Source organism: Ursus arctos, unplaced genomic scaffold (assembly GCF_023065955.2).
Source record: "Ursus arctos isolate Adak ecotype North America unplaced genomic scaffold, UrsArc2.0 scaffold_1, whole genome shotgun sequence".
In the NCBI taxonomy this organism is placed as follows: domain Eukaryota; kingdom Metazoa; phylum Chordata; class Mammalia; order Carnivora; family Ursidae; genus Ursus; species Ursus arctos.
The window spans coordinates 23838836-23860045 of NW_026622763.1; positions in this window are offsets into that span (position 1 = coordinate 23838836).

Here is a 21210-nt window from a genome sequence, read left to right on the forward strand (position 1 = left end):
AGGGTCCCTGTTACTATCCCCACAGAGGAAAAGGCACAAAGATTGTTTATATTTGAGCTTTTGTGGCAATTTCTCTGAAGTTTACCTCAAGTTGTCATATTCAAAGACAATTTGAACTAGAATCAAACATCAACAAAGGTGTGTTACTGAAACATAATTTTTCATGGGGCACCTGGATGGCTCAGTTGGTTAAGCATCTGCCTTCAGCTCAGGTCATGGTCCCAGGGTCTGGGATGGAGCCCTGTGTTGCACTGGACTCCCTGCTCAGAGGGGAGTCTGATTCTCCCTCTGTCTCTACTACCTGTTCCCCCCCACACCCCCACTGACTTGTGCTCTCTTTTCATGTGCATTCTCTCTCAAATAAATACAATCTTAAAAAAAAAAAAAAGAAATATGATTTTTCTCTTTAAATGCACCCTAATTTCCAGAGGTAGCCAAATCAAGACTAATTTGTTTATAAACAAATCCAGTTTTAACAAACCTGGCCTAATTATATACATAAACTCAGCAAGAGTAGTAATTGATCATATAGATCCTTTAAAATCTGCTTTGCTGAAACTTTTTATAAGGATTCTCTACAGTGAACTTTTAATATCCTCTCGAGTCCTGAAGAAAGCCAAATAGTTGTGATCAGACTTGCCTACAATACCTGTAAATTTGGGCAAATTCCTTTTCTCGAGGTCCCCAAGATATTCTGATGTTCCTGTACCTGACAGGAAGTGACATTTTTTATTTACCTAGTAAGGCTGCTGGGAACTCTATAAGCAAAGTATCATGCCAACATTTCCAAGAGGCTTCATTGGCTCCATGAAGTCAACCTTAATTCCTTAGAGCTATCTGGTCCTATCTGAGTCTATGTATGTCTCTCTCAAATATGATATTCCAGTCAAAGCCTTGGTGATATAACAGTGTTTGCAATAATATCCTGTTACAAGGAGAACAGATTCTTTTTGAACTTATGCAAATAATTAAAATTACCCTGAAAGAAAAGCCTTTCTGAAATCTGGAGGGTTCAGGCAGGGAGAAAAGTTTAATGCTTCAATTTGTTCACAAAAGAATATTTTATCATCTTCCTCAGTTCATTCAGTCCTATGTTATTAATTTTTGTTCTGTTTGAATGCTGCTTCCCCATTAGTTCTACAAATTCTTATCCAGTTTAGTTTTATGATTTTTAAAGATATAAAAAAAACCTGTATTTGTCAAAAGCCCTTCTTGTGAGTCTCCTTGAAGATGAAATACATTTTGCAAAAGCATTAGCACAGTAACTATAAATAACAAAAAACCTCAGAAATGGACATGGTTCTAGATTGGAGAGTTTATTATAATGTATCTGATAAGGAAATCTAGTTATTCCTGTGAAACATATTATTTTAATAATTAGAATGTCAAATGATGACCTTATAACAGAGCATATTAAAACTTTAGGAATTTCATATGTTTTCTAGAACAGCTTTCCATTTACCCATACAACATAACATAAGAAGGTTTATGATAATTTGTTTGATAGTGCTGCACATGTAACTTAACATACCAAATAAACAAGGGTAATTAGACTTCATTTATCATTTAATTTTTGAAAAGTTTGTTAAAAATCCTTTAAAAAGTTTTAAAGCACACCCCTAAATAGGATTACAGATCATTATAAATTTAATATTTGTGTTTAACTGAGGTAGCAATAAGGGGTTCTATAGGGAGTTATATAGTTGTTAGTAAAACAGCCTCCCTAACATTGAGAAGTTTTAATTTTCTTAAGTAATCAAAGACCTGGTAAAGACAAAACTTAGAAGCTTTGGTTTTCTGGGCAGATAAAGAAAAGAGAAAAAAACTTTGTTTACGTTTTCTTATCAAGAACAGACCAACAATTCAAGTAAACTGTCTATTAACAAAGGGAAAAGCAGAATTTTAATTTTATACCATTGTACTTTTAAAATCCACTGATTTCAACTTTAATCCTGACCACACATAAAAATTTTTCCAAAAATCTCCCTTCACAAACCTTCTACAACTTTCTTCATTCAGATTTTGTCCTAAGCCTTTTCTCTCTAAATAACCAACCTCATTTTAGGACAAAACTAATTTCTTTTTCCCTCAACAAAATGTATTCCCATCCCTTATACCTTTCTTATTAAAAACACTTCTTTCTTGCATACAGGGTGATTTCCCTTATTTCCATCAGTCTTAATTACACTTAGCAGAATTTTAACTCTTAGAAACCTTAGTCTCCAATGAAAATTAAGTAGTAACCAATTGCAAACTGTTTGTTATACCAGAATTCTTTAGATCACCAAGTTTATAAATACATTTCATAATTTCTAAAAATATATGTTTTTTCATAGTACAATCTTTTAATAAAGCAAGCAACAGGCCCAATTTATCCTCAGATTCTCTGTGACAAGAAGCCAAAGCAAATAAACCTATGTTCAGCAAACAATGTTTTAGTATTTATTTGGAAAAAACTTAGGTGTCCAATGAATTCAATTTATCATTTAGCAAAACTTCAAAGTTTCACGTTACCAAAGATTTTGAATGCTATTTAATATATAAACCTTATTATTTATTCAACCTATTGTTATTAACAATTACCATGAAAACATTGTGAGACAGACAAAATTAGCCATCATTTTAAGTCATCTTTTTTCTGACAAATTGCAAGAGAGATAACATGAAGTTATTTGACCTTCAGTAAACCTTGCTAGAATAAAAATATTATATTTAATGCTGATAGATCTAAAGAAATGTCTATCTTAATTAAACTAACAAATTTTAATAAGCTTAAATACTGAATATGTTATACCCGGGTCCACTAAAAGTCAATGAATTTATTCCCCAATTGTCAATTTTTACCTGGGGTACCTGTGGGGAAATTTCAAGTGGGTGGTTTTAGTCAGGGAGGGGTGCTCTTTGCTCCTTGATAGCAAAGGTAGGGAGCCAATGGTGCTGGCGGTACAGAGGATGGTTTATGAGTGGGTTATGCAAGGTGCGCCCATGGTGGTGCAGATATAGAAGAAGGAGGAGGTGGAGGCAGAGGACATGGGTTCCTCTGGCTAAGCTGGAGGTGGATAAAAGCTCAGAGGGCAGAGAAAAAGGATTCCCAGTCCTAAAGCTGGTCAGCTCAAACAGATGAGCAGACATAAGTTTTCTTTCCACCAACAAAAAGTAAAAATAGGCAGTCCAAGTCAGGTCAAAGAAGACAGGGAGTCTCCCCAAAACAAAAGGAGTTTCAGCAGCTGTTTGGGAATATTCTTTTAAGACCCTTCCCAAGGTAGACCAACCATAGACAACTGGCTCCAACTTTCATAGCCATTAACCCAGGAAATGAATGAGGCAGAAAACGCCACACAGTCAGAGTCAGGAACATTCATCTAGCCCTCTCAAGATATATTCTAGATCTTGAAGATCTAGAATAAAGAAGAAGCAAAGAGGCGATGAGTGACTTTGGAAGAACAGAGGGAGGCATGTATAGGATCTTGGGAGCAACCTGTTTACAGGAGAGATAATTGGGGGGAGGGCACATAGAGAATATGACAGAACATAGAGAAGGTGGCAGATTCACAGAAGTAGAAGAACCTGAGGCAGCTGAGTTGATGGTGGATTGAGGGTTAGAGAGTGAGGAGAGTAGTATGGACAAATGAGCATTTTGGTATAGGGCTGTAAAAACCTGACCATATGAGATTTTGGTCAATTCCTACAAAATGAGGAGAGTACTTTAACTAGGCGTCCATTACCAAAATATCCCTCGACTTCCAGTGGTGTCCCATCAAGAATATTGCAGAAGGTTCCTGGGGTCAGAGTGACAGGAAGCACCCCTCTTTCTTGACTGATCTGAGAAAGGGTGTTAAAGTCCTTTCACTTCCCTATTGCATTCTAGACTACATCAGGTGCTGGTGAATGGACTGAAATGGCACAGAGATTGGGGCTGCCGCTTTCTATTTTGGGGGAGTCCATATATTTGGTGACCAATAATGATACCCTTTGTAAGCCTCTAGTTCTAGTATTAATGGTTGGGGTAGAGGTCCTGGCCTTTGTTAAGAAGGGGTGGCTATTTTGTATTAAGCATCATATATCTAAGCTTGAAGTACTTTTAATCTGAGAGCAAGCCCTAGGATATCAAATAGCCCATGGGTAAGGACAAATGAGAAACATGAAAAAAATGGAAGTATGGAACCTTTATCAATTCCAGGCAACTTTCTTGTGAGCTTTATCATGATACAGTCCCAAGGGAGTGGTCCCTTTTGGGTGAGTTCCCCAACTGGGTAATAGCCCCAACTGGTCCCTTTCAGAAAGCACACAGTAAGACATATCTTATATTTATGTTCATCAAAGGTCACACTGGGTTATTTAGGAGGGAACCTTACATTGGAGTCTTGAGATCCATGGCCATCCTAACAACATTTATGGCCATCTCATGCCCAAGAAGAATACAAGTATTAAAAGAACAGGTAAAACAGAGCCTGATTTCTGAGCCCAGTGCCCTTACGACCAAGGTACTAGTATGCATGTGGGAGGCAGGAGTTTGTCGCTCCCCATAGTGTAGCCACAGGCAAGAGCGCTCAGACAAGGCACATTCAGAACTGTCGTACTATTCAAGACTTCTCCAGAAAAGAACAAGAAAGAAGTAGAGGCCCGGGGAATAAAAGAGACTCAAAAAGTTGCACCGACACTCTTGGATTCACTCTTAATCCCTGTGTGGGGCCACCAAAAATGTTGCAGGGTCATGGAGTGCAAAGGCTAAGAAAGAATTCTTGAGATGTTATAAAATGCATCTTAGTAATTGTATAAGTAGCACGGGATAGGACCCGTGAACAGAAAGAGCTGCACCTTTACTGTGTTAAGCTAGTGGTTATATGCTTAGTGCTCAAGGGGGAGGGGATGTGCAGGGAGTATTAGATCATAAATGTCTTCTTTGAATTTCTACTCATAAAACTACTTTTGCAAGATTTCTCTAGTGCTTATCATTCACTTTGTTGTTAACTATCGGTGAGATATATGGGCAGTCATGAGACCCTTTAAGAATGTAGCAACTAGCATGTATTTGATCCTTATCGGAACTATGCAGGCAATAGGCCAGCCATCCAGGCTTATTGTGAATGTTTTTCTGCTTCTGTTCCTCATCAGTTTAACTGATAACTTCCAGCTTTATTAGTGACATGTATTTTCATCTTATATAAATTATTTCACAATGTACAAAAAGATAACAAAAACTTTGTTTCCAAGAGAATGACAATCTAAACACTCTGAATAGCCCTTCAGCTAAAGACAGCTATAAGTGTTGAATTTCTCTCTTTCTCTCTCTCTCTCTCTCTACACACACCCACCCACCCACCCACCCACACACACACATACATTTGTAACTAAGCTGACAAGGAAGTATGGAATCTACAAAACAAAATGAAAGTGGGAGTCCTGGGATATAAATTAAGGTATTTGTAGACCTATGGTTTGTATTTTGTTGGCTTCCCAAAGTATTATGCAGTATAACATTTAAGTTTACGTCCTATGTAAGGTAAAAAGTGGTGTAAAAGATTTATGCATAAAGCTGAGGTCCCAAAGAGTCATAATATCCTTGTAAGACAGAATGAGAAATAAAACATCATACAGAATGGGACAGCAAGAAAACTCACCTGCTTCAACTCTGGTACTGAATGAAGAGCCAAAATTTCTCTTTTTTTTAAGAGCCCAAATTTCTATCCTGAGAATTTGTAACTATAACCCAGACTCCAAGTAGGTTTGTAAACTAAGTTCAAGTCACCTGAGTTGGCTAAAATTCTTCATAATGAAGACTTTAGTTTTGTTGTTTGACTAATGACAGCTTTCAAACCCCACAACTCCCTTATCCCCTTTTGCCCCACATTTGGGCAAGCTAATTAAAAAAAAAAAAAAAAAAAAAACCACGGCATGTTCCTTCCCTTGGTGCCAGTGGGAAGTTAAAACCATGCAAACCCAAGCCCTCTAATGGGAACCCTTACTCCAGCCCCACCTCTAAACCACATTCTTACTTTCAGTCTCCTGGGGTGACTAATAAACCTTGGCATATGTTCTTGGTGCACATGGTGTCATCAGTGTTGATGTCTGAGCAATTCCATTGGGATGAGTTCTTCTCATCCTCCATGAGTTTACTATAAAAATCCACACTTAAAACTACAATGGAATTGTAGTTTGTTTGTTTTTTTCTTCTTCTTCTGCAGTGGATGCTGTTGGTGGTATACCGGATCCTGTTTATAGGGCCAGTGCACACAGATGCTATAGTTTCGGCTGCTCGTGGCTCACAGTTGTTTCCTCCTGCAAAGAATTAGCCATCATCAAATGAGAACTGCCTTGCCTAGGAGATTATGCTAGTCAGGAACCACCCCTCAGCCAGTGATTAACTGATACTGGGGGTTGGAGATATTAAGAATTGTGAAGATTCTGAGATTTTACCCTACTTATAAGCTAACAAGTTAGCTTGCCACAGTTTCATGAATGCTGGCGAAAGATATAAAATTTCATGGTTAAAGACAAAGGACTTTGTGACTCACAGTAATAGCAATAGCCAGAGTATCAGAGCTGGTCTCTGTGCCCCAATTCCCATAAGGCAACATGAAAGGGGCCAAGTAACACTTATGCATAAAATATATCATGTTATGGGAGAAGGAATCTTGAGCTTGGGGAACAGAATCTTTTATAATGGGCTATAAGCTTACCTTAACTTTGTCCCAGGGGGAGACATTATCTTTATTATACTGAACAGAAAATAAACTTGTCCTTCAGTCTAGAGACAGAAATTATCTCCAGCTTCCAAAGCGGTTCACTATAGAAACAATTTTTAAAAGATAGTCCAGAACAAATGCAGTCTGCTCCTCTGCTCATAAGACAGGCAAAAATACCAGGGATCTGTGGAGAATTCACTCCAACAGATGGGTTTGGGTTTATTTTACTAATCTACCATTGCACATTTTGAAATTTTTTATAATAAAAAACAAATGTATCAATAATCACAATTAATGTAAACGGAGTAAGCTCTCCAATTCAAGAAACAATGATTATCAGAATGAAAAAAAACAAAATTCTAACTATGTACAATTTACAAGAGTCATATGTACACACACCAAAAAGTTTGTAATAAAATTGTATGATAATATATGCCAGGCAAATACCAAGAGAAAGCTGGTATTCCTAAACCAAATAATAGACTGAATGTAAAGTCTTATGAGAAATAAGAAAAAGAAGGTCTTGGTTTGGCATAAAATAATGTTTCTAAATTTGTATGTTCCCAGAAGCAGACTTAAAATACATAAAGCAAATATTGACAAAATTAAAGCAGAAATTAATAAATTCATTGTCATGGTAGGAGATTTTAAACACATCTATCTTAGTAATTGAGAGATCTGACAGGCAAAAAAATCTGTAAGCATCTGCACAATTTCAGTAAGACAATTAGCAAGTTTAATTTAATGGACATTTACATAATAGTGTATTCAATAAAAGAATAGTATGGAGCATTTACCCAACTGTCAGATACTAAGCTGCAAAGCCAGTTCCAACAAATTCCAAAGGATTTCTGTCATGCAAAACACATTCTCTGGCTACATGCAAACTTTAGAAATCAAGAGCAAAAAGTTAACTAGAAACATCCAAAACTTTCATAGGTGTTGAACATAACTTTAAGTAATTCATGTGATAAAAAAGAAAACACACAATGGGTATCAAACTTTATTTAGAAATTAGTGATAATGAAAATATTGCGTATCAAATCTCAGGTGGTATAACTATAGCAATTATTAGCTTAAAATGATAATTTTAAGGGAAAAAAAGACTAAATATTAGTGGTACTTGTTGTCTAAGCCAAAATTGAAAGAATTATCCTGTTTCCATGGTGCGTGGGTGGCTCAGTCAGTTAAGCATCTGACTCTTGATTTTGGCTCAGGTCATGATCTCAGGGTCTGAGATCGAGCCCCGTGTTGGGCTCCACACTGGGTATGGAACCTGCTTAAGATTCTCTCTCTCCCCCTTCCCCCCACCCGCCCTCCCTCCAAAAAAAATAAAAGAAAAAAATTAAAGAATTATCCTATTTCCTCCACTTCTCTCAGCTTTCACATCTAGTTCATCGGAAACCTCTAAAACTCATCCAATATCTGTCCAAGCCACTAACTTAAATGGCAACTTCAGCTAAAGACCAAAGAAAGACATTGGGGAATGGGGGAAGGGGCTGTTAATTCAAGGTTATCAGGGAGAAGATGGTGAGCAAGGATAAGGTTGTTATGCAGATTTAAGTGCTGGCCTTCTCCATTGATAAGGAGTTTCAAGAGATTAGTCATCCTCCTCTTCCTGGTACAGAGAAGGAGACACCCTTACAAACGGAGATTTCTCTTATAAATATAATTTTTTTTTTACAAAAGGGTAACTTATACTCCTCCAGTTTCAGAGCTTTTTCAGTTCCTGCTGTTTCTCAGAAATAACTAGCTCACGATAATCCTTTTGCCAGAGAGGCATATTTGGCATGGCATACTGTGCTCTCTTTACCACGCATTTGAGGGAAAAAGGTATCTTTATCTCTAACTTACAACTTAACACCAGAATGAAGTATAGATGAGATATGAGATGAAATGTAAAGGTATATAAAGCACACGTGGTATGAAGAATACACACACATACATACATTCCTTGTGAACTAAGGAGGTGTAGGTATGAATGATATAAAATTCAGGATCCATAAAGCAGAAGAATAAAAGACTAATTAGGTGATTAAAATTTCTGCACATTGAAAAACAACATTAAAAAGTTTTAAAAAAGGCAAACTACAAATTTATAAAATATTGAAAAAATATATGCCATATAACTTAATAACAATGCTATGTAAAGAGAATATGAAAAATTTTAAGACAGACACAAATATACTAATTTTTAAAAATGGACCAAGGTTATTATCAGAAAAATCTCAGAGAAAGAAATGAAAAGGGCCATTGCTAATAAACAAGTAAAAAGTGCTATAATTTTCTATCAGAGTATTAAACATTATGACAGTGAGGGGCCATTTTTTTTCACCTTCTTATTTGTAAAGGTAGAAACAATGCTATTCCACGTTGCTAAGAAAAACTTCTCAAACCCAGTCAGTAGGGAGATAAATTGAGACAATATTTCTGAGAAGAATTAGGCAATCAATATCAGAATTTATTTTGATCCATTAATTCAGGAGCTTGGAATTAATGAGCATCATTTAAAATTATTGTTCTAATAAAAAATTGGAAATGCCAAATTTTTTCTTAATTAAATAATACGCTAAATTCATAAAATGCAACATAACTTATTCATTTAAAATAAATTATTTATTTTAAAGTATTTTATTCAATTAAAATTAAAATGCTGATAGAGATTTTTATTTGCTATAGAGTGTCACGCATTTGGAATATACTTATACATATATGCAAAATTACAGAGATGGACATATACAACTAATTTAATATCCCTCTACCTGAAAGGTGAAAGGTTTTTGGACCATTTTATTGTAACTGTAACATCTCTATGTTTTAAAAGAAGAAATAAACAAATGAAGCTCACTGTCAAAAGTTCAAGTAATCTGCTCAAAGTTAGTAGCACAGCTAATGACGGAAGGATTCTGTATTATATGATGTGGGAAACAAAATAAAAAGAAAAACCATTAAATTTAAATTTCCTTACTACTTACAGTCCACTGACAAGTTCTTGAAACAGGCAGAGTGACATTCTTCTAGGACTCAGCTGTCTTTGCTAAGGGCAAAAGGCAATCCTAGCCTAATTCCCCTTTTCCCCCACCTAGGATCCTGTAAATCTACTTTAACATATAAAAATTCCTTTAGAAATTTCCTTTATCTCTATACCTCCAGGATACATGTTGGCAATCACCCCCCAAGCATATGGCCCACCAATATACATCTGAAGGGTCTCATGACTAAGGTTTTATTAGACAGTAATAGATGACCTCTTCCTAACAATAGCTAGCCCCCCCAAGGTCCTGGAAACCTTGCTTCCAAAATTCCTTAGAGACTTAACACTACCCCAAACCCCCTCCCAAAGTATATAATGGGCCACTCCTCATGACCCCAGTGCAGCCTTTTCTGCCCAGGAGTCCTGTCTTCATGCTTTAATAAAATCACCTTTTTGCATCAAAGACATCTCAAGAATTCTTTCTTGGCCATCGGCTTCAAACGCTAACATCTTTCCTACACCATTATATATTAATGTTTTCTTTGCTTTTCATTATAACTTTGTAGCTTATACATTGGAAAACATGTTTGAATGTTAGTTTTAAAGAAGTAATTTTCAACTAGCCACTAAGCCCTGTAAAGTATCATTTAAAATATAAAGCTTACAAATTCTCAAAATCAGTCAAACATCAGATTATTTTTGTCTTCGACGCAATAAGGTCTAAATAAATAACTACACAGCTTACCTGAACCAAACTCACTACACTGAAAAACCACTCCTCTTCTATCAAAGTTTTCCATAGTGCTTCCAGTGAGATCATCTGCAAGTCTTTTGACCTCAGACCAGCAGACTTGTGGAAATGAATAGGCCGAAGTGGGCTGAGGAGGTTATGATGAAGAAGCAAAGCACAGGGAGCACAACCTCAGCCTCAAAGCATCCAATGTCAGTGTAAAGGACTGGATTACACACAACCCAAGAAACAAAAGTACAGCTCTTTGTTGCAATAGGCACCTATGGAAACACCCCCAATTTTTCATTCCAGTGGTTCTCAAACTTTCGACTGCATTAGAATCATCTGGAAGGTTAACACATAGATTGCTGAGACCCATCCTCAGAGTTCTGATTTGGAATTGGTAGAGGTAAAAACAGTAATTTCACAGGTTCCAGATGCTGCTGGTCCAGGACCACACTTGGCAAATCATGGTCTATTCTGCTCTTATAGTTTATTACTTAAAAGTTATAGCTTTTTAAAATGCTAGTGAGTCCTTTTGCTCAAATTTAGACCTAACAGTTAAAACCAGAAATAGACAAGATTGCTTAAGTCACATTCAAACTAAAACCCATTGTGCTTATTTCTTATCATACTTTTTTGAGACATCAATGAAGTTGTTTTGCAGTGACCTAGAACATCCCAACCACCTGACAGGAAATACCATGCTAACAACAGAATGCCTGGAAGACCACATTCCGCATATCCCTTTCCCTGCCCATGATCATGGGCTGAACACATACCTATCCCCACCAAGGATCACATGCTCCCTGTCTGCTCTTTTGCACATACCCTCTCAGAACCTCTCTCTAAAACTCTAGGTGTCCATCTTGCTGGCAGAGAGGTCAGCTGTTAAGGCTTGAGCCTGCCACCTCCTCTGGCTGCCAGAACCCAAAATAAATCTCTCCCTTTCTCTTTTCCAAAAATCTCATCTCTTGAGTTATTAGCTTCTTTTGTGAGGAGTTTATCCAAATTTGTTCAGCAATAATGTTGGCAAACCCATCCAAGAGCAGTGCTTCCAATTTGCCCAGCCCCTCGGGATTCCCCAGGATGGAGCAGTTGGCCATGGTAGCACGCCAAGGCTCACTGGTTCCTTTTTGGAGTTAGTAGCTGTGGTAGGTCATTTCAGCAACAAAAGAATATAGATAAAGAAATAGATTTAGATGCAGTGTAGATATCAAATAATATAGAGATAGATATGTAGTTTACCAGTATTCCCCCCCACAAAATGTAAGCTCTACAAGTCAATAAATATTTATTGAGAATTATTCTGTAAGTACTGAGGAAACCATGATAAAAACAAAAGATATTATCTCCTGCCCTCAAAGAGCATATATACAAATAGAGAATTTAAGATAATGAATACAAAAGCAAATATATAAATGAAACAATTCAGTTGTGGAAAAGGCATTCAAGAAGATAAAATATGGCAACATGATAGAAAGTGCCAAGAGCTGGTATATCAAGAATGGTTTTCAGGGATGACTCTTGAAAGGGATAGCATTTAAGTTGAGAAAAGGAAAAAAAAGTCTCAAAACTAAGAAACCTCTCATTAATAAGATGGAGAAAAAGTGTTCTAAGCAGAAGAAACAGAAAACTCAAAGCCCTGGCATAGAACTGAAATTGGGAAAGTCATAGGTAAGAAAGTAAGAAGTTTATGTCTTGTGCTTTGCCATGGGAATAGAAAACAAGGGTATGATTATGTCCACTTCCGAATCCCAAAGCCTAGACCAGGGCCTGGTACACAGAAAATACTCAATATGCTTTTTTGTTTGTTTGTTTGTTAAGAAATAAATACATTAATGATTAAATGAACCAATGAGTAAGTTTTGGATATGGATTTCAGTGAATGACATTCCACATACAAATAGAGATATCATTACTTTTTCTAGTTTGTGTTTAATATCAGAAAGGACAGAATAAATTGTCAACTTTTATTCTCAAATTCCTCTCATAAGTATCAATCAAAGGACAATTTGTTATTATAATTGAAACCGTAGTATAGAAAATGAAAAATTAACATGGTTTTGTCTTTGAATAGTGTAGGCAATCTGTGACCCACAAGAATATTGCAGAGATAAAAATATTTCTAAAAATATTGACAGACATGTATTGACTTTCAGTGCTTGAGACTACACTATGGTGATAAGATGAAAAGTACATAATGTTTACAGCCTTCCCTTTGACCAGTGTGGGAAGGGTAGAAAAATAAAGTTTCATACAAGCTGAGACTATTTTTGTTATATCTACAAGTAATGCTGAACTTTGGTTCATTTTCTTTTCATATTTTCTTTTTTTTTTTTTTTAAGATTTTATTTATATCTTTGAGAGAGCAAGAGAGAGCACAAGGAAGGGGGACAGCAGGCAAAGGGAGAGGAAGAAGAAGGCTCCTTGCTGAGCAGGGAGCCCAATGTGGGGCTCTATCCCAGGGCCCTGGGATCATGACTCAAGCCAAAGGGAGATGCTTAACCAACTGAGCCATCCAGACACCCCTTCCTTTCATGTTTTCATTACTATTAAATAACTTAATACACAGTATTCAAAGTGTTTTGTTCACTATAAATTGAGAGCAAGAATAAAAATTTAAAAACAAATCTCTTCCTCATATAGTTGTTATCTCATTGGGTGAACAGCTATTATTTGTTTTATGTTTCCTTTTTTAATTATAAAAATATCACATCTTACATAAAAAATAAAATACACAAACAGATATAATGGAAAGAAAAACAAACCAAAAAAAAAAAAAAAAAAAAAAACCAAAAACCCTTCAAAACTTTTCACCCTCCTGCCTCACAACAACAGTTTAGCAGATAATATTCTACCTCTCTCTGTGAATCTTTAAATTATATATTAAATATCTGGATATTATTAAATATATATTGTTTTAAGGGCACACCGAGGCTGATGTGAAGGGATGGTAAAAGATATCCCATGCAATGGTAACCAAAAGGGAGCTGGGGTGATTATACTTACATTGCACAAAATAAACTTTAAGTCAGAAACTCTCAGAAGAGATAAAAAAGGCATAACATAATGGTAAAGGGGTCAATTAATCAAGAAGATATAACAATTGTAAATATATATGCACCCAACATTGGAGCACCTAAATATATTAAGCAACTATTAACAGCATTGAAGGGAGATAAACAACTATACAACAATATTCCACTTTCAACACTGAATAGATCATCCAGACTGAAAATGAACGTGGAAACAGTAGACTTAAATAATACTATAAAGCAAAAGAATCTAATGGACATTAACTGAATAAAGGATAAAAATCATCTAGTCATTGCAATAGCTGTAGAAAAAGCTTTTGACAAAATACTCTTTCATGATAAAAACATTTAACAAAGTAATATATATATGACAAAACCACAGCTAACATAAAACTCAGTGATAAAAAGCAGAAAAATTTTCCTTTAAGATCAAGAACAAGACAAGAATCCCCACCCTCACCATTCCTACTCAACAAAATACAGGAAGTCTTAGCCAGAAAAATTAGATAAGAGAAAGAAATTAAAGGCATCCACATTGGAAAGGGAAAAAGTACAAGTGTTTTTATTTGCAGTTTACATGATATTAAATACAGAAAATCTTAAGGCCTTCACTAAATAACTGTTCAAACTAATAAATTAAAGTTGCAAGATACAACATCAACATACAGAAATCCATTGCATTTCTATGCGTTAATAATACACTATCAAAAAAAAAAAATTAAGAAAACAATTCCATTCACAGTAGCATCAAAAAATAATAAACTACTTAGGAATAAATTCAACCCTGGATGTAAAAGACCTTTACACTGAAGCTATGAGATATTGATGAAAGAAAATGAAGAAGTTGCAAATAAATGTAATAGTACTCTGTTTTTATGGATTGGAAGTTAAATTGTGCATACTACATATTAGGGATTCAATACAATTCCTATCAAAATTCCAATGGTATTTTTCACAGAAATAGAAAAAAAAATTGTAAATGTTTTTACAATGACAAAGGTCCCAAATAGCCAAGGGAATTTTGAACAAGAAAAACAAAACTGGAGGCATCATACTTTCTGACTTAAAATTATATTACAAAGCTATAGTAATCAAAGCAGTATGGGACTAGAATAAAAACAGAGATATAGACCAATAGAACAGAGAGCCCAGAATAAATCCACATGTTTACAGTCAACAGATCTTAGATGAGGGTTCCAGGAACACACAGTAGGAGAAGGATAGTCTTTGGGTGCCTGGGTGGCTTAGTCAGTTAAGCATCTGACTCTGTTCTGGCTCAGGTTGTGATCTCAGGACCCTGGGATCAAGCCCCACATTGGGAGTTTGCTTGAGATTCTCTCCCTCCCCCTCCCCCAGCTCTCACTCTCAAATTAAATAAATAAATAAATAAATAAATAAAAGGATAGTCTTCAGTAAATGGTTGTTGCAGAAACTGGTTATCCAAATGCAGAAAAATAAATTAACTTATATGTATACAAAAATTTCACACCATATACAAAAATTAACTTAAAATAAAGATTTAAATGTCAGACCTGAAAATGTAGAACTACTATAATAAAACATAGAGAAAAGTTTCTTGACATTGAGCAATTATTTTTTTTGGATATGACACCAAAAGCACAGGTAATAAAAGCAAAAATAGACAAATGGTATTGCACCAAACTAAAAAACTTCAGCACAGCAAAGGAAGCAATCAATTTGTGGAAGAGACCACCTACAAAATGAAAGAAAATATTTGTGAACCACATATCTGATACATATATAAGGAACTCATGGATCTCAATATCAAAAACAAATTATCTGATTAAAAAGGACTTTATCCAAAGAAGGCATACAAATGGCCAACAGGTACATGAAAATGTGCTCAATATCATTAATCATCACAGAAATGCAAATCAAAACCACAATTAGACATCACCTCACACCTGTTAAAATGGCTTTTATTGAAAAGACAAAAGATAACAAATGTCTGTGAAGATGTGGAAAAAAAGAGAACCCTTGTACACTGTTGGTGGGAATGTAAATTAGTACAACCATTATGGAAAGCAGTATCAAAGTGCCTAAAAAATTAAAAATAAAACTGTGATATGATCCAGCCATTCCACTTTTGGGTAATGAAATGGTATCTTCAAGAGATAGCTGCACTCCCATGTTCATTGCAGCATTATTCACAATAGCCAAGATATGGAAACAATTTAAATGTCTATTAACAGAAGAATGAATAAGGAAAATGTGGTAAATGTGTACACTGGACTAGTATTCAGCCTTAAAAACAGAGGTGATTAAACCCAGCCATTTGCTACAACTTGGATGAACCCAGAAGACCTTATGCTAAATGAAATAAGCCAGACACAGAAAGACAAACACTTCATAATCTCACTAATATGTGGATTCTAAAAATGTCCAACTCATAAAAACAGAGAGTAGGATTATGTTTACCAGAGGCTGGAAAGTGGGGGAAATGGGGAGATGTCAGTCAAGGTAGACAAAGTTTCTTTTATGCAGGATGAATATATTCTGGAGGTCTAATGCACAGCATGATGACTAGTTTATAATGCTGGACTGTGTACTTAAATTTGCTAAGAGGGTACATCTTAAGTATCCTCATAACACACAAAAGAATGTGGTAATTATGTAAGGTGATGAATATCTAAATTAGCTGCATTGTGGCATTTTTCACAGAAATAGAAAAAAATGTATATTAAAACATCACATTGTGCACCTTAAATATATGCAATTTTTATTTGTCAATTACACCTCAATAAAACTGGTAAGAATAAAACATACAGTGCAAAAATATACATATTAAATGTGTGTATATTTCTAAGTATATGTATATTTTTTATGTTCTATCACCTACATTTAAAAAAATCTGGAAAAAAAGCCTATTAGGCCTGGCAAAGGATGATAATAATAATATAAAAAAACGTGACTTTCAGAGAGATATAATAATAACACTTTTTATAAAGTTTATTTAACTCTATTAATGAGGGAACTGGTAAGATGTTAATGACCCATTCAGAGGAGAATCCAAAGAAAACCCACATTTATATATCAGAAACGGAAGGAATATGCAAATAGAGGCAAAATTGGCTTCTTTCACATTGGGAGAGGGAAGTAAATTGAACCTCTACAGGACAGAATTAGCATATCTATAAACAAGATTTTGCATTGTTATCAATTATCTGTAATTTAGAGTTTTAAAATAGCTCAAAAGCAATATAATGCTAGAACTGAATAACCAAGATGTGTGAGCTCTAACAATGCATAATTTTCCATTGAAGCACAAATTTCCCCCTGCAAAACAAGTAGAAAAAAACCATTTTATTACACATACCAGTTAAATCTTTTTCAGCCAACTTCTAATAGGTTATCCATGGAAACCACTAGAAATGTTCCTTTATGTTTCAAAACTTTTTATTTAAAATTTCACACACAAATACATATATGCACACACATATATTCTTTCTAGGACATAGCATGTACAACATGTAACAAATAGAACATTCATGTTATTGCTACGTGCTCCTGGAATTGAACACACTAAACTGAAGCTCAGAGACTTGCAGAATATAATCTATGATGCTAAGGTTCTAGATCTAGAATTCACCTTCCCCCCAAAATGGCACCATTTTCTTCTACTCCTGAATATTCTGAATTTAGGAGTGGTGTGGAACTAGACATAGTCCAGTGAGAATAGTGGTTTCCTAAACTGGTGATCACTGAGATCCTATCTGAAAGTTGTCTTCATTGTTCTTTGTAGGTTCTATGCCTGTAAAAAAGTAGGAAATGAAATGAATGTAACTATGTCAAAAATACCTCACCTGTCTCAAGTGACATTCTCTTTCCTAAATAGGAACATTGACCTTCACCAAAACTTCATTCTGCTTATTTGTTAGATATACTGTCTAAATATAGCCCAAGCCTAGCCATTTTTCCAGAATCTGCAGGAGTTGCCTTCTGCCACATCTAACTTTGAAATGATAATCCTTTGACAGCCCTTCTGTTAGTTGTTTAGTCTTTACATTCTGATGCACCCAAATTTGCAGTCATCCAGGTGGAATCAAAATCTGGAAGTGATTTATCACTTTGAAGAAACTAGGCACCTTCTTTTATGGTCCTTTCTTCTTTCTTTCCTCCCCCTTCCCTAATTCCTACCCCTAGAGACAAAGGAATGTATAAACTTGACAAACAATAAATCAGTAAATGAAATCAGTGTCTCGGATAGGAAGAGTTTAGACTCAAAGACAAAAAGAAGTTCAAAAAAGAAACAACCTGATTAGTTTCATTAGCATTTCAATAGAATCTGGGCCTTCAGAAGAGGGTGGAGTAAGATTCCACCAAGTGTCATTGAAAATGAACACTTTAGAACTCTTGACAAGCTGGGGAAGAAGGTAATCATTTTACTTAATTTGTTTTTAGGTTCACTCATTTAAAAGAACTAACAGTTCCATTGCTCTTGGCAAAATACAACTGTGATTGCAGCTTTTCTATTCACTACACTGGAAATATCAGTGAGTGTCTCCAACTGAGAGTGCGATATTGGCAGTATATCCACATATTATGTGCTTATACATATTATTTTTCTCCTCTGCCCTTTGGTAGCCGAATTTTGATAAACTTCAAAAAAATTGTAAATAATACGATCAACCAAATCATTGTCTTATAAGAATATAGACACAAATGAATATATATTAGTTCAACAACCCAGAGTCTGCTGAGTTGTACTAATCACACCAATGGGTGTTTAATGTGGCTAATTTCAAACACAGCAGGATTTAACCATGTATATACTCTGATGCTACACAATTCTGAGTAAGGAGGCATTTAAGCATGAAAATAACAAATTATATACTCCTTGAATTATATATAGTTTCTTTTCCCCAAATAGCTCTCCTAGTCATGCATGATAGTTAAATAATTAAACACTAGATTAATTGTTTATATACAGGAGTTGAGAATTGATTTCCATTCACACTAGATCATAAACCCATGAATACTGTATCTTTTTGATAGTATCTTTTTTAGATATTTTAAACATTTAGAACTTGTTTTTGTTTGTTGAAAAGCAAGTACATGCATTCACTTTACTAGGACTTTTTTTTTTTTCTTGAGAGTTGGGAGAATAATTTAAAAGGAGGCATGGAGGCATGGAATCATGCAGAGGCAGCACATGGATGATATATTCTCGTTCTTGTTTCTCGACTCTTAGCTATTTGGATAAGGAACAAGACTAATGTTAAGACAAAAGAAAAATCAGTAATGATATACGAATATAGCATTAATATAGTACTAATATAACCTTATATTCAAGGGGTTATCTCATTTTTAAATGTCCTACTTAGAGTCTATATACTATGTAGTAGGAATTATGTAAAAATGTTTTTCTATGTACAACTGAAAGATGATGAACAAAAATAAAAATTAATACATGAGAAAATAAAAGTTATGAGTAATTTAAGCATTTTAATTTATTATCTAATGAAAATAATATTTCAGATCTGATGAAGTAGTCCCATCTTCCTTAGGACATGGATATCAGCGATGATAATATTTAAATTTAGCAATTATTTTATCAGTATCTACCGTACATCTAGTATTGTGCTTGGACTTGTAGAGAGAAAACATAGTATAAAATGCCTGCCGTAAAATGTATCCCAGTTTAGCTTAGAGAACAAAAAGCTCACTTTGGACTGTAACTGAGGATACGATAAAAGACTAATTCCTTTTCCAGTTCTCAATCAATTCGCAGTAGTGATGTGTGGCTGATATTCACAATCTATTGGATGCCTTTGTATCGCCAAACTAAGCAGAACCATAGTATAGCTGCTATTTAGAAAATACTTGCTATATGCCAGGCGCTGAGTTAATCATTTCACATTCCTTATTTAACACTCACAATTGACTTTTGAGTTATTTTCTTATACCTTTTAACAAATAAGGAAAATTGCAGAGATGAAGCATATTTCTCAAAGTCTCACGGGTATTATTAGAAGAAGGATGTAAATACCGTTCTATTTGTGTCCACTCCCTGCACCTTTTAGAGCATGTATGATCCTGGCATGGAGTGTGACTCGGGGAGGACAGAGGGAAGACACAACTGAAAGGAATTAGGGTGGAGTGAGTGGGAGGAGGAAAATGAAAACAGGACGCTCAAGCCACAGAAGACCTTTTGCTCATATGAGCTAAATTCTACACAAACAGAAAGATAACTTGATGGGAAAAATAAATAAACAGCTAACATTATTTTCAAAACACTGGTATGCTCAAAGTTGACTAATATTAATAATGTGTTCTTTCTGGCAGTGCAGTTTATCTTAGGTGCCTGCCGTCAAATGGGGAAACAGCAGAATCAGGACCTTGGATCCTGGCAGAAAATTTAGGAGAACCATCTCAGTAAGGTCACGGTGGGCCTGCAGGCTCCAGCCTGAACTTTTGGATCTGATTTTGATAAAACTGAGTCGTTTTACAGGTTGAATATCTCCCTACTCCCTAAGCCTTTAGTATGTCAATAACCCTAATAAAAAACAAGGTTGTCATAATGATTGATTACATGGTTCTCACATCCAGTTCATACATGCCTAGTCCTGCCTATGTCCACCTTTATCAGAGATCTACTCCTCATTAATAACATATAGAGACTTAAATGTTTATAAACAAATACAAATGAAATCTGAAATTAAAAAAAAAAAAATACTCCAGGAAAGAATGCCTGGGTGGCTTCAGTCGGTTAAGCATCTGCCTTCGGCACAGGTCATGATCCCAGGGTCCTGGGATTGATCCCCACATCAGGGTCCCTTCTCCATGTGGAGCCTGCTTCTCCCTCTCCCTCTGTTCCCTCTGCTTGTGCTCTTTCTCTCTCTCTGTCAAATAAATAAATAAAATCCTTAAATAAATAAATAAATAAATAAATAAATAAATAAAATACTCCAAGAAAAAGTACTAGTGGACTAGATGAAACAAGAATGACAAATTATTGGGGCGCCTGGGTGGCACAGCGGTTAAGCGTCTGCCTTCGGCTCAGGGCGTGATTCCAGAGTTCTGGGATCCAGCCCCACGTCAGGCTCTTCCACTATGAGCCTGCTTCTTCCTCTCCCACTCCCCCTGCTTGTGTTCCCTCTCTCGCTGGCTGTCTCTCTCTCTGTCAAATAAATAAATAAAATCTTTTAAAAAAAAAAAAAGAATGACAAATTATTGATAGTTATTGAAGTTGTATAATGATTACAGGGAGGTTCTTTAAAATACTTTTTATTTTCTTTCTTTCCCTAATAAAAATTAAAAAATAGAAAAGAGATCAATGTTTAAGGACAAACACAGAAGTCAGATCAAGATCTATATTGATACCAATATAGATACCTCCATTCTGAATAGACAGACCATGGTTACTTTTGAACTGTTTTGTGGGGCTGGGTATGTGTATACATAGTTGGACTTTTGAATATGTATCACGCTTAATCAGTCTGTTAAAAAAACAGAATTCCTCTCCTGGTACTTGTATCCCCTCTTGTGTGCTCACTTTTGTAGAAATAATATTCTCCCCTTTATTTGACATTTTGATACTAAAATTTCACATTATGAATAAAGCAATACATTGGGGAGAATTGAGCTGTGTTTCAGAAACAAGACTGTAAGTCCTCTGTAAGCTGTTTTCTCAACAGTCTTAAGTTGAGGAGGATTTAAGGATTTATTCTGCCTTTCAGCATTAGCTTCATAAATACTTGCCTGTTCTTTGTATGAGTAAAGAAAGGAATCCTTTACGTGGAAACACAGCACCTGGAATGC